The following is a 15381-nucleotide window of genomic DNA, read 5'->3' as shown; positions in this document are numbered from 1 at the left end:
AAATTTTATTTATGCTGGGGTATGAAGGTCTAAGCTAACGTCTGTTTATTTCTTATAATAATTGTTTGTTGCTGTTGGTCGGTTAATCACCCTGTTGTCGCTTACCTCGTACTGAGATGAGTATTGGTTGCAGCGCTACAGGATTCATTGTTTTTTTGTTTCTTGCAGCGTTGCTTCTGCGTCTTCTTCCTGCAACATTCTAGACTGATTAGGTATCATCGGGCCCCCTTCCCCCATTTTAAAAGAGTCCCTTGATACAAAACGTTGTAATAAAAAAAGGGAAGGTGTGTAGAGTAACTATTCTGAATTTTTCAACCCATCGTACCAGGGTTAACATAATCTGTTACTTCTTTATTATATTCATGAATATATCTTTTTAATTTTTTTCAAGTATTGTATTAGGACGTGGTGTATGCTTTTTATTGCCCTATTGCTTTGAGGATTGAATGCCGTGCTGTTAAGTTTTTTCATTTTGAATAATCACGTAAACTTGTCCATTGTTTTATTTATAAAATCAGTCCTTCGTTCTAATAATAATTTTACTGGCACTCTAAAATATGTGTAAAATTAATTTGTTAAGGTTATTACTGCTTCTTCGGCTGTTGCTCTCTGTTCCGGTAGTAATAGAATTAACTTAGTTAGCCAATTCCATATTGACAAAATATGTGTATAGCCATTTGTTAAATGATTTCTAATTAGTTCGTCATAGCCAATTGAGATTGATTTTTTAAACGGTCTGCTGGGTGTATCTGTAACAAGTTAAGCCTGCTTTTTTTTTACACGAACTAGTTTCTTAGTCTGACATAACCTGCATCCAACTATAAATTGCCTTATGTTGGCTCTCATGTTCCTGCAATAGAAGTCCCTTACTTAATTATTGTAGATCTTGTTTATTTCTTTATGACCCCAATTATTAATTTGTGGTACTCTTTGATAACCTTATATTTTTGATCTACTGGTGGTATAACTAAGACCTTTAGGTTCTTAAAAATTCTCTCAAATTGTTTTACGAAGTAGCTCCATTGGTTCATGTTGAGTATTACCATGTCACGTATCACGCTCATCGATTTTATTTGATTTATCATAAAGAATGGCTTGAGTGACGTGATGCATTCCTTAATATCCGATTTCAGAGCAGTGTCTCTAAAATGCGGCTTAATGTTCATTAGCATTACAACGACCTCACAGACATCTGCTTTAATGACATCATCAACTGTTTTTTTTCTAATTATTTGAGGCCATTATTGAGTCTAAATATCTGTGCTTACAGGGCGTCTATCGTATATGTATCAGACACCCTATCTGTTATCGTCAAAAATACTAGATTATCTGATTAATGGATTAGATGATCTTTTGCATGATGCATTCTTTTAAATGACTGTGTATCTGATTCCTTATCTGGAAGCCATGGTAGTTTTCCATGTGGTAACCGTATTCTGCATACTCTGTACTTTTTAAGCTGTGAGAGGTTCGATAACATGCTTTCTTTTAGGCTTGAATTTTTGGTTCACTTTCCAATTCCAGTCTGGCCTTGTTAAAGCAGACATCCTCTCCACTCTCATTATTTAGTGAGTCTGAGCTACTTGAAGTATAAGAAAGTGGTGATGAATCAGGTGGGGGCGTGTCCTTATCATTATAAACATTTTTATGTATGGAGTCATTTTCTTTATGCTCCGTTCTTTTATCTCCCCTTTTTTTCCCAATGGCTCATTAAACTCATTTTTCCAATTTATATCAGTGTCTGATTTGTCACTGACAAGCAATATCTTTTTTACTGGGTCTTGTTCCTTCTTACTTTGCTTGTTTACGGCAACGACTGACCTCAAGTGGTTATTAACAAGATTTGAGAGTACATACTTCTCATTGTCGTTTATCGGGAAACTTTTTGAAATCTGACCCTTTACTTTCTTCTTAGTCCCCTGTAGATGTATACAAAGATTTTTCCTGAGTTCTTGTATGGATAGAAATATGCAGTGATTATTACCATATTCTGTATTGGATCGCAGGATTTTTTCTACTTCCTCGACGTCAACACACATTTTTTTACTTGAAACACTGTAGCTTACTACGTAGTATCTGTGCTGTCAATTGCAAGTCACAGGAAACAAAATGAGTCAAATAATCAGTTACCTGGTAATTCTTCTAGAAGCTCCTCCATAAGTCTTATATTTTTATTTGGCTTCCAGCACTGTTACTCTGAACTACGTTAGATTATATTTTCGCCTCCTGTTCTATTTTCACCCTTAAAACCTTTATCGATATTATTGCTTATTACCTCTTCTATTGTTTTTTTTTCCTGATAGGTTTTTATTTATCCATGGTAACCTACGTGGACAATCTATCTCGCTAATATATTCATCTCTATCTCTTGAGCCCGTTCTCTCCTTCAAGGGTTATCGAGATATGTTTGTCATGTTGTCCGTACTTTTTGTTGGATCGCTCAGAGGTCAGTCGGTGGTAGTGTCGGATTCCTAAGCATCTATTCTCATGCCTGGCTTATCTTTTAAGATTCAGCGCTTGGCATCAAGTCTAACTTTTACTTGGAAGTCATAAATAAAGTCATCAAGTATCGCTTCAATCTGTATTGTTTAACTCTGTGGCTGTCCCTGAACTTTCTTTCATCTGTGTACCCTGTCATTATTCATTTATTTGTTATTTGCTAACACTCTCACAAGAAAGTCTACTCTGTGGCCTTTTCTCCGGCATCGGTTGGCTCCCCTTGACCGTATTCAGTATTTTTGGATGTTTTTTGTTACTCTTGTGCAGCACACTTTGCATGTGAGTTTGGGCCCATCGGTCATTTTTTTCTTTCTTCTATTCTCATCCTTGCTCGGTATACCTGCATTCAAACACATCTTTTCTAGGGTATTTATAGGGTCCAGGATTCTCTCTTTTTCTGTTCGATCTATTGTGCAACCATACCTGTCTGTGCCCACTGGTGCCCCAAGTGCTTATCATTATTCGCATTTAGTTCGACTATATTTGCACCTGCTATCCTCCCCCCCTTGCCTTTGTCGCTTGCTAGGCTAGATGTGGCTAGTTCAAATCTCCAATGTTTTGCTGGCTCAGAATTTTTGCTTGAGATCTCCGGTGACTTACAGCTCGCTATGATAATTTCCTTTGAAACATTGTATCTTTGTGATGTTACTGAAAAATTTGATGGGTGGCCTTTTACGGTTTTTCCGTTGTATTTTTGGTTACATGTCTAGTTCTAAATAAGGTGTGCTTATTATTCTCTTTTTTTTTATATATATTTTTTTTGAGCATATCATCTCATTCATCATCGGTTAGACCCTGTAATAATATTTGTTCTTCATCATTGTTGAAAGATCCTATTTCAATATTTTTTCTCTGATTTTCTTCTGTAACCTGCACAATTAGTTAATGCAGCCTGCCTTTTTTTCCCTGTTTCTTACGTGGCTCCACTCTTTCAATCTTTATAGTTTTACTGACCACCGGTCATTCCAACTCTGAATCTGTGTCGCTGCATTCACTGATTGTTAACTTATCTGAATTACTCATCTTACGTGGCTTCTTTCTTTCTACCCTTTTGTTTGACTTATCTGAATCAGATGCTTCTATCTGCTAGTTTTTATTCTTTCTTATTTTGTTTTTTTTTTCTTGCCCGTACCCTAAATATTCTTGTGAGTGGCACATTTATGTCACCATGACTATCCCTTTCTAGCTCTCTGGCAAGTTCATATAACTTTTGTCATGGCAGTTAAAAGTATTTCTCTTCATCCTCTATAATTGGATTTTAGAACAGTGCGTCCGGTACCTTATTGGTTGTTCGTGGTCTATAAACAACATCAAACTCATAGCCCCTCAATTTAGCTTTAAGCCTGTACAGTCTTGTATTTGGTTTCTTTGATAAGTGAAAATGTTTAAGAAGCTAATGGTCCATAACCATCGTAGATTTTGGGCCAAATAGATAAGATTGAAACCGTTCTTTTGCGTACACTATTGTGAGCAATTCTTTACCATGCGGAGTGTATGGAAATTCGTTGCCCTTCAAGCATTTAGAGGCAAACTTGCGTACTTTATCTTTCCCTGTTTCTACCTGACTCAATATTACTTTAATAGCATAGTCCAATGCATCAGCTGTCACCACAAATGGTTCTTTTCGGCCAGGTGCTTTAAGTACAGGTTCACTGCAAAGTGTGTCTACAAGCGTTTTGAATGCCTGTCCATGCTACTCTTTCCATTTAACCTCTGCACCTTCCTTAAAAAGCTCAGACAGCAGTTGACCAATTTTGCATAACCTCTGATAAATTTCCTGTAATATCGAATGAGTTGAAGATATTGTTTGATTTTCTTTGCATTTGTAGGCCTTGGATATTTTCTTGCCACTTTGGCTTTCTTTGGATCCATTTTTAGTTCACCGTTTCCTACAATATGGCTTCACGATTTTACGTTTTAAAAATTACCACTTCATTGGCCTAATTGTGAGATTTGCTCTTTATAATCACTTTAATAATTTTATAAAGCATTTGCTCTTTGTGATTCGACGCAAACACCCGTATAGCGTCTAGATATACCTCTACCTCATGGCCTCGTAGCCCTGCCAGTGCTAGTATTATTGCTTGTAAAAACATGTTCGGAGAGTCTGTGCAACCCAAAGCCATTTTTTTGTACTGGTAGTGCCCATCCCATCCCAAAGACCCTGTTTTATGGGAATTGTCTTCATGTATCGTAATCAGAATGAAACCTTGCTTCAAGTCCACCACTGTCATATAATGTGCTGTCGCTTTATGTTCCAGTTTATCACTCTAAAAAGAAAGAAAGTGACAACTACCTACTGTCATCTCGTTGAGTTGCCTGAAATCTGTTACCACTTGCCAGTGTTTGTCACCGTCTGGTCCTGCGTTTTTTGGTACGATCCACAGTATTAAGCGGTATGGCGATTCTGAAGGCTATATTATGTCTAGTTCAAGTAACTTCTCAATCTCAACTTTTATTTGCTCTCTTACAGCTGGCGGATATTTGCACCGCTTTTTTACTATAGGCTTATTTGTAGTCGTGTTTATACTATGTTTTAGAAGATTTGTCGCTTTCAGTTCTCTGTTAAGTCCAAATTACACAGGTCAACTTTTTTAAGCCCTTGGACATGTTTCTTCTTTTTTTCGTTACAGCCTGATATATTGACTAACTCCATTATTCTGTTGACTCGAAGTTTCCTGTTACTTAAGGTAACTGTTTTAATGTAAAAATAAAATGTCAAGTGTCTAAGGATTTTTGTTGTAATAGTCATCCTCGTCACAACCACTGTTTTCTACGATATTTTTCTTCACACATGTGCAGCTGGCATCGTTTTTTATTTCATTGCCCAGATCTTTATTTTTTATAAGATTTTCATTGGCTTTATATATTTGTAAAAAGGCTCTCTCTAATGCTTCTATGTTATCCCCACTGACGTCACACTACAACAAGTCCACTACTGGAACTAGAACGTTTTTCGTTTCACTTATTATGTTTAAACATTCGGCACACACCGTACCATTTTTGTTCGTTGCGATAAAACTATCAAACAAAATGCCCTTTCCAAGTTTCTGTAGTGGGACCTAGCCAACTTTAACTTTTCTGAGTGATTCCTTTATTACGCTTTTATAACTTGCCTTGTTTTCAGTAAAATTTAAAAACTTTTTGACTCTAGTAATGGAATTTGAATTCAATTTAATTAAAGCGTACTCTTTTTGACATTTATCTCGCCGTTATACAACTTAAAAATATTCCATTCTATGATGACTTCCGCCTTTATGGGAAAGTCATGGGAAATTACATGTAGAAAACACATTAAATCTTCTAGAAGTGATCTTATAGATCCCAAAGTTTGGAAACTCCGTGCATTGCGCCTTTCATTTAAAACTTTTCTCTACTGTTTAACGCTCAATTCCTATTGTTTTTATAGCGATGCAATAGTAATAATTATTGTAAGCCGCTTTTCTATTATACCATTATTCTTCTTTTATTCGTTTTTTTTGTTCCTCGTTAACGTTAAAATTTTTTTTATCCTCTTTTTATCAACCCACCACAATTTTTCACACCCACTGGTAGAATGTGCGCCATACTCTCGAAAATATGAATAATATTTTACATTATCCACACTATTCTACTTATCCATATCTGACTTCCCCATAGGCACATTATTGCCGATGAGGCCTGCTATAGCATTATACCGTCTCTCAGCGTTATTTGCCCTTAATTTTCTCTTTGGTCCTATCATCGATCAGTGGAGACTTAATTCGTTGTCTACAGCAGTGGCTGATATAATAGCTTTCTCTAACATCTTTGGCTAGTACCCACCGATGTTTCAGTTATACGAAGCCTTTAAGCTGTATGAAAACTGCCTCATTGCTTCGCCATCTGATTTTTTTTTTGACGCTTCTTTTTCAACCTGCGTCAAGTATGTATTTGCTTCATGTGCCATCACAATCTCGTTGTGCAACCGCTGAATTTGGCAAAAATATTTCGGGATTGGTTTGTTATCCCGTTGTGTAACAGTCTTAATCTTCGCTAAAAGTGTCTCTACCCCTCTTATGTAACGGAATTTCCAAAAGAGAGCTGACGGACACTCGTAAATGAAGTTAAATAATTATAATTGCGTGCGGAGCTCATCCTCCCATATGTCTCGCAATTTATTTCCCAAAAGTCCAGTAAAAGATTTTTTGTATTGGACGGGTATTGTTGACTTTATCATCTTAATCAGTTGTTTGAATAAGGGAAACCGCTCAAGGTCTCCGTTATACAGCGATATGCTGCCTAGTACAAGAATAAAACGATATAGATTACCACTGAGGGTTATTCCATATACCTTGTATCCTATAAGAAATTCTGACTGTTTATCTACTGGTGGCTCAGTTATGGGGTCAAACGAAGAAAAAAGGTATTCTGTATTTGTGCACATAGTAATAATTCTTTTTGTCTTTAGACCTTCACATATCTGTCCTATTGTTTAATGTAGAGTAGTTATAATTTTTGCCATTTAGATGCAGAAATAATTGATCGCCAAATGATACAAAAGGTTGTTCAACACTTTTATTTTTTTGTACTATCCTTTTGCTATACTTTTCCTGCCAACTTGTTCTGCCAAGCTATTCCATATTTACTTGATTATGTCTCCTGTCTACCACTATTTTTTCTTCAACCACATTCTCCTTCAGTTCTAATTTTTCTGGTCCAGTTTCCAACACCCTCATTTCTACCGTGGAATGTATAGCTATATCCATAGTTGTTGCACCACGTTTATGCTTGTGTAAATTGAGAGTAATTGGGTTAAGTTCTGATTGGTCATTCAGATCCCCAACTTGACGTGTCCTCTTCAATTGCAAGAGTATAAAAACTCCTTGCACATACTAATAATTGCCTTTTCTTTTTCATCAAATGCTCTAAAGTAACAATAAAGGTTGGAGAGTGAGTTCTGTTGACGTTGTCGATGTCAGACTTAGTTCAGTGATCAAGCTACGTGTTAAAAAAGTGAATTTTAAGCAGATGTAAGACTTAGTTCAGTAATTAAGCTACGTATTAAAAGTGTAAATTTTAAGTAAATGTAAGGCTTAGTTTAGTGACTAAGCCGTGTGAGAAAAGCTCGAGCAAACCAGGCCACTATAAACTTGCCTAAAAAGTGAATCAACGAGGAACAAGAAAGAAAGGACTGTCGACTTGGGTTCTGACGTTAAAAGTAGCAGCCTAATTATTTCCATCGCCACGAGTACTCTCATGTAGGATTAAGTTCATCGTTGCGGTCAGATCTTTGTAAGATCTTGCGACTGCGTGCGCGCAAGCAGCGGTTAACCAACGACCATAGAAGAAAGTTGAGTGAAAAAAATAAGAACTTGTTAAAATATTGTAAGCGCGAATCTGAACCTTTTAATTTATATTATTTGTAAAATTAATCAATTTCAGCATCACTAAATTATTGAATCCTCAGATAAGACATAACTTGGTTGTTGATTATATTTCTTTTCTTCAATAAGATTCTCCAATTACAAAATTATAAAAAGTATTCTAAGAAACAAAATTTTAATTGATAGAAATATAAATTTTACTTTGATGAATAAATTATATAACAAGAAAAAATTAAATACATAACGGATGATTAAGACCTTACAAGAACGTAAGATAAGGAGACGAATAAAATACGCTACGACCATATTACATCAGATACATTCAAACAGTAGGTTAACGCCAGCTCGGCATACGATATACCAATACCAATACCTCTCTACACATACCAATCGTTGAAACCTAACACCACAATGCTGAGTCAACGATTTAAAAGAAAAGCATACTGTAAGTAAGAGCAAATAAGGCCTTTGGGTCGACGGCTGGTTTCTGACAGACAAAAATTTAAATTTGTTTGTAGGACGAATCTACGAGTTCCACCCTTCACTTAGAAGTTCGGACGTAACACTGGTATACGCATTTTTCACTCTATTTTTATATCTCTGTGGACAGAGAATTGAAGCTATCTACTGTCATATTTTTGAACTTTTTTTTCTCCGTGCTTTTTTCTTTCTTTTCATCTGATTTTTATAACGTAATATTCTGGAAGGCGTTAGATATTCCGTGCACGTAAAGATCATGCATTTAATTATTGTACAGTAACAATCATGAATAAAACCTCTATTCACGTATTCATAAATAGCGAGCATAAAATGTAACGTACACATAAATGTTATGCACAGTGTAACTAGAACGAAGTTTGTGTACAAAGAATTGTTCACAAAAGAAAAATTGCAAAACAAAGACAGATGACACTTTTAGAGCATATACAATTTTTCGTGCGCATATATTGTATATTGTATTTGAAAAATTTTTAAGATCGTCATAAAATGTGTACGAAACAAGAAAAATTTTTAATGTGTTTGATATTTTGTGTACATTTTTAATGAAGAAAAAAAATTTGTTGAGAAAGACAGTGTAGAAGATATGAGTTGTACACATATGACAATTGAGTAGAAGCCTGATTGTAGATATGTGTTGTTATGTTTTAGAGAAAATATATTTGAGGTAGCACCTTTGTCTACTGCTCTAGTCATGTAGAAGAACAGATTCGAGTTGACTATATACTAGAATATACATGTATGTGTGTGTATGTATATGTGTACATAAGTACAGCAATGTCAGTACTCTACTAGTGCTGTTAATTAAAACACGTTGAAAGAATAGAATAAAATTGTTAACTGTATAACAAGTTTGTTGCTATTGATTTATTTACCCACTCTAAACTAATAAGGTTCTTGATTATTACTTAAAGACAATTCTGGTCTAATTATATTTAATAACGTTCATTTATAACAACCCTCACGCTTGCATAAAACTACTTAAAATATAGACAGATAGACGACTGATTATTACTATCCTCCTTGTTAAATATCTCTTAAAAATGAGCTGCTACCAGCATTGTGCCAAACAGAATTAAAAATAATAGAAATTTCTCTACTACAAGTGCACCATAATGTGACTACTTAGGTTATGCATAGTGAGTTAAAAAGTGCTTATAATATAAATTTTTTATGTACTGCCGTACAAGCTTGTGTTGAAAGATGTAGCTTTGAGCTAAAGCATTTCAAGATTTTGATCCTCAGGGTAAAAATAAATATAACGTTGGATTCAGCAGACCAAAATCCATCTAATGAAACTTATTTTATTTTGCAGCTTTCTGCAAGGCAGCTACCTGAATAATCACAAGACGTTTATACTGACATGCCATTAAATCTTTTTGCTATAAAAATAAAATGTACAGGAAAAAGTACTGTTATTTGCAAGATAAAAGTTTTTTTTTTTTTTTAATAAACATTATAATAAACTACATGATTATTTTAATTACAATAATTACAAAGACAATTTTGTTTTTTTCTCATTTTATTTGATAAATTTCTCATTTGTTGTGGTAGTAGAAATGATTCGATCTTAGTGCTAGATAGTAGACAACATTTATTAGGTATTCGTACGAGACAGGATACACTTCACTTCCACAAGGTCTTATCTTCTACTCGTCCTTGGTATTATAACAAACTACGTATACTAAAAAAAAAGGTGTCAGTACTAAACACATACAATTGATAAATAATTTAATTATTAAATAAAAAATGATTCTAAATGAAAATCACAAAAATATTCTCTATGACTAACACGACCATAGCAAGTTTATTAACACTCTTACAAGATGAATGCTACATAATTTCATGCTACACACATCTTATTAAATGCATGTATCAATATCATTTGTGTATCAACACAAAGAACAAGATTTTACGTTTTGATACTATGAGTTATGTTTTAAAAAAGTTTAAATAAACTTCGGCAGTAATCTGTATGTATACATGCATGTTTGACTAATCAATTCAGTCATCATCAATGGCTTCCCAATACAAATAATCTTACTAATATATAAAGCAAAGTCGCTAAAACCGTTGTAATCGCTAACCGCTAAAACTACTGAACCGATTTTGCTAAAATTTTGCACACTGATTCATGATACTTCCTAGATGGTTTAAGTATAGATTTTATCTTAAAAAATTTAATATTAATAGCAATGAATGAGCTCAAAGTTTTGCAAAAATACGCCAGCTTTTCACTTTAGTTCAGTAAAATCCGCTAGGTGGCGTCGACATAAAATCGAAGCTACCTGCAACATAATTAAATAAGTGTGGTTATAATACGCCGGAGCATCTCGGTAGTGATGTAGTCGAGCTTCGGCAGTTCAACGAACTGTATAGAAAATGCTGATGATAGTCTTGCAGCTAGGTATCCCGGTGACGGACGACACTCTTCTATAAGGGGAAAGAGACCAATGTATCCATGCACCCTGAATCTCGATGAGTGCGATCAAAAAAAAAAAAATTAGGTCCAACCGATGCCGTCTCTGCCACAATACCACAAGACATATCTAGCCAGAGCACAATCTGCATCAATTCTTCAGAGTTGTGTGGCAGTCACACCATCCCACATAATGCAGTTAAAGAATTTGTGGCTACAAAAATGTAAGCAAGGAAAAATAGCTCTGAGGGGCACGGGCAGCCACAACGGCTACCTTCTTGGTCGTCGCATCCCCAACGCGTCTATCCACATGTTCCCGTCTAACAATGAGCGGTTGGCTATACGGGGAGCGACCCGAGACGAGATATTCTTTGGTCAGCGGCGTACCTCCCTCCATCACAGTCTCCTAACATCAAGACTCCCAGGGTAAGAATCAAGCAACCCCTAGCCAGCTCTTCATCATCAGAAATAATAATAAAGAATAGCCTGGAAGTTGCACCACTGGTGCTTTTTGGGGCCATTATTAGTATTTACGTTCCCTACTTAACCATCAATTTCATAGGTTCTTTTTCGGATCCACCTAAGTGTAAGCTACCTTGCCAACAAATTACCTTTTTATTAACATTTCCGGAAGCAATTCGTTGACTAAAAGACTATATTAACTAAAAACGGGCACTATTAAACCAAGTCAGCCCTTCACTAGCAGACATCACCTGCGGAGTTGTTCTTCGCAAGGCTGGAAAACCCGGTAACCGACGACCCTATACTACCTTCTCGACTCTAAGCATTTAACCAGGAATCACTGATTCTCCCAAAGGTCTGCGTTGGGCAAACCTATAACAGCTATGAAGGAAAAAAAAGTTGAGCCAACGGGACAGCCTCCACTGGACAAGTATCACTAACCAATCTCCCCATCTAAGATCACCAAAACAACTGAATCTGCAAATAAAAAAGGACACCAACGTCTACGACGTTATACCGGGAGACATTGGGAAAGAGCATGACAACTAGCCCCAAAGCTTCGGACTTTGTAATTTTTCTCCCAATCAGTCTGGGTCTTTATCAGCAAGCCAGAGAAGATCACCCTGAGGTATCCAGGCAGTCACAATTGCTGTTAACTGCAGTCAAGAAAGAGTTAACTTAAGAAGCTCACTGGTCTTTCTTAGGGCCATCGGACGTCGAACTACCTTTCCAACAAATATATTAGAACTTAACAAAGTTGACAGAAAACAGCTTTTGGGGGTCACAAAAATTTTAAGCATGCCAAAAGTCGCAAGAAGGTGAATTGGAAGAAAAACTTAAAGTGTATCTTATAATACAATTTTACTTAGGCATCAAGAAACTGACGCAGAAAATTTATCGAGATTGAAACAACAGCGTCAAAATTGATAAATAAAGAGTTCATTACGTGAGAGATCAGCTTTTCATTGTATCCCTACAGCAACCTCTGAAATCTTTAAAGATCCTACTTCAGATTCTTTAATAAGTAGAAAATGTATTTGTGTTTTTGTGGCAAAAAAAATGTAGGATTTAAGGTCCAGGACTCTGTTGCTCTGGTAGTAAAGTTGTGAGATATAAGAAAAAAAATTTTTTTTTAATACAAATTTTTTGGGGGCTTAAAATCTTACCAGCTTTAAGAAATAGCCCTTTTCGTAAATTAAACGGAAGAAAATGTAAGTCAACGGCTTCTTATGGCCACCGATTATTTTATGGCATAAATAACGCACGGTACTTTTCAGCATAATTATTTTTTTTAATTTTTACACCTTAATATTTGACCAAATAAACTATATGGATTCCGAAAAAATATGTTCTTAATAAGAAGATTTTTGTTCTGAGATGTACAAGGAATATGTGTAAAATTTCTAACTGAAAATGTTTCACATAACATGTCAACACACTATGGTGTTTTATTTAGTAAGTCTCGGGCGAAGCCAAGACGAGGGGCTGCTAGTAAATAATAATATACAGCACTTACAAATTGCTGATAAAACACTAAGACACAACTTGCTGTAATTTAAAACAAATGCTATGTAAAAAACATATTCAAGCTCTTTGTTACGGGTACTCCTAATGAGCAAAACTTATTACTAGTTACTGAATGTTTCATATCTCTCACATCGAATTGCTAGTTTTAATTACAAACTGTTATTTTGTATTTATTAAAAGAAGATTGATAAAGTCGTATAGTATATTATTTTTGACAAGTAAGGTTAACTAAATATAAATGGGACAAAAAAACCAATTAGAAAGTTTGATGTCCATGTTGTTGAAAACCAATTTATTTCACTATTATTTTTACCCACAGACAATATCTACTAAGTCTTTTACCACATAATTTCATAAACAGCTAAAAAATCTATTTATATAATAGAGCCCAAATCTTTTATTTTTTTGCAATATCCCGTGCAACTAAAAGAAAAGGCCAAAAAAAAGATGCAAAAAAGATAAAGAAAATTACGTATTGCTTTATAAAAAAAAAAAATTTGCTACTGCATCCGAGGCCCAGACAGTTACTATTTTTCAAGAATAATAATATAAATTTTAAAGACAGACCACACTAATTATTAATGAATAAAATATCTTCAACCATGGTCAGTTTGCAAAATGACCTTTGGTTCACAACTTTAGATCAGTTATCTACTTTTTTTATGATTGAACCACTTCATTGTATTTATACTTGCTTGAGTTTTACAATAACAATAACAAAAAAAATGAAAATTAAAATAATAATAATAATAATAATGATAATAACAAAATCAGTAACATTAAAGATTTTTTGGAATAGCCCGTGCCACTGCATGCAGCAAGTCATATTAAAAAAATTTATTAAGATGCGTATTGTTTCACAGAAAAAAAAGTGTGCTACTGCATGCAGGGCTCAGAAAGCCACTATTTTTCGAAGATTCCAACATAAAACTCTCATGCTTTTTCTTATGGTTATTAATTTTTTCATTTTCAATTAGTTTCATGTTTAATGTTTTGAAAAATCATCAACTTAATTGTATTAAAGCCCATCTGCTAAAAGAATTACCCAGTTATTTATTGGTCTAATTAAATTATTTCAAACATCATTTGTTGTCTGTTTTTTAGATTGACTGTAAATAATTAACTTCATGATTTTTACCACATATTTAAAATTTTTGTAACCTGTATGCGGCTTTGTATAATTTGAATATAATTTGTTTTTTTATCATAAGCATGCTGACTTGTATTTTTTTTTATTTCAATAATTCTTATCGAATTACACAATTAAACATTTCATTACTTAAAAATATAAAGATGTATTTTATTACCAGTTTAATATTTCCAAGCCACGTATACAGTATTTTTACTATATTTTTACTATCTGAGCTCTAAGAGAAGTACATAAGGTCTTCAAGAGGACATAAGATCTTCAAGAGTGATAAGGAGAAGTAATGAAAGTTAACAAAAGCTAAAAAGAATCTTTTCAATAAACATAAAGATGCATAAATTAATGAACATTTTTTTTAAGTGGAAAAGAATTAACTTCTTAAATCCAAGTTTTAATTAGCCATAACTTTACTATAGATGGATAGTAGCACTGAATCTTAAAATAAAAACATTACTAGATTTTTTAAGAGCCTAGACTTACGGCACCTACTCACTTCGTCGTATCATCTACAGACAAACTTAGTAGAAGGCCTAATCTAGACGATTAAGACTACGATTAGAGCTTTCGTTAAAGCCTATCATAGGTAATAGAACAATAAGCTGCGAAAACATGTGCTTGTCTATGATACTAAAAAGCACGCTTTTACGGGTTTCCTTTTCACGATGCATTAGCACTGGCAAGGAATTTAACATCTCTGATACGATGTGCCGACAAGTTGACTCAGCTGCCCAGTAAAAATCTAGAGAAAAAGGGGCTAAATAGCTGGAGGTAATGCATAGAGCATTTGAAAGTACTGCACTCGAAAGCAGCCTAGCAAAACAAAAAGGTGCAGACAAATGCCATTCAGCATTACAATACTACACACCGTGATGTAGTCTATGTTCCAGTGATCAAGTATTGCAGGAAAACCAAATCCTGTCGTAAGTAACGAAGGCATGATGGTGAGATTTTTTCCACGGTACATTGGCACCTTTACCATTACGACCACGTTGGGTTAGAACACGTACAAATTGAAAACCAAAGAAAGCATGCAATTTGGCCCAGTATATCTGAGCCAGTTGAAATCCTACGTAAGAAGAACTTCAGCGTTGGCAGCAGAAGAAACTGTTGCTTCCAATGACTGAGGATCCAAAGCAGAAGTAATTGGCATCTTTTAACCATCGTTAAGAAGTGGCAAACAGGCAAAACATGATCCACCTTATACAGAACTCAATATTGTTCGCAAGGTTTTTTGACCAACTAGATCAGAGCGAGACCGCTTGCGGAAAGTGACTGTAGTATCGAAGCTATCCATTACGACGCTCCATAGGCAAGACACCTGGAATTAATGCATAGTGAGTTGCCAAGAAGTGATTATTACGTTCACAGAAGTGAAGATCTTCGTTCGTGAGCAGAGCTCCCTGGCCACGACTGCCTAGGCCGAGAAGATGGTCATAATAAGCTATAAGAATTTTGTGGCCTTTAACCAAACGTAACTCGAACAT

General features: G+C 34.9%; 1 protein-coding gene across 1 annotated transcript in view; it reads left to right on the top strand.

The window, feature by feature from the left end:
- Positions 1-15381, top strand: part of kl-3 (dynein heavy chain 8, axonemal kl-3) — a 1186420-nt gene that overhangs the window by 998836 nt on the left and 172203 nt on the right. The gene's annotated exons all lie outside the window — the stretch shown is intronic.

Source organism: Copidosoma floridanum, unplaced genomic scaffold (genome assembly GCF_036245765.1).
Source record: "Copidosoma floridanum isolate Cflo_tuat_1 unplaced genomic scaffold, Cflo_Japanese_pri ptg000013l, whole genome shotgun sequence".
In the NCBI taxonomy this organism is placed as follows: domain Eukaryota; kingdom Metazoa; phylum Arthropoda; class Insecta; order Hymenoptera; family Encyrtidae; genus Copidosoma; species Copidosoma floridanum.
This window is presented reverse-complemented; position numbering and strand designations above follow the sequence as displayed.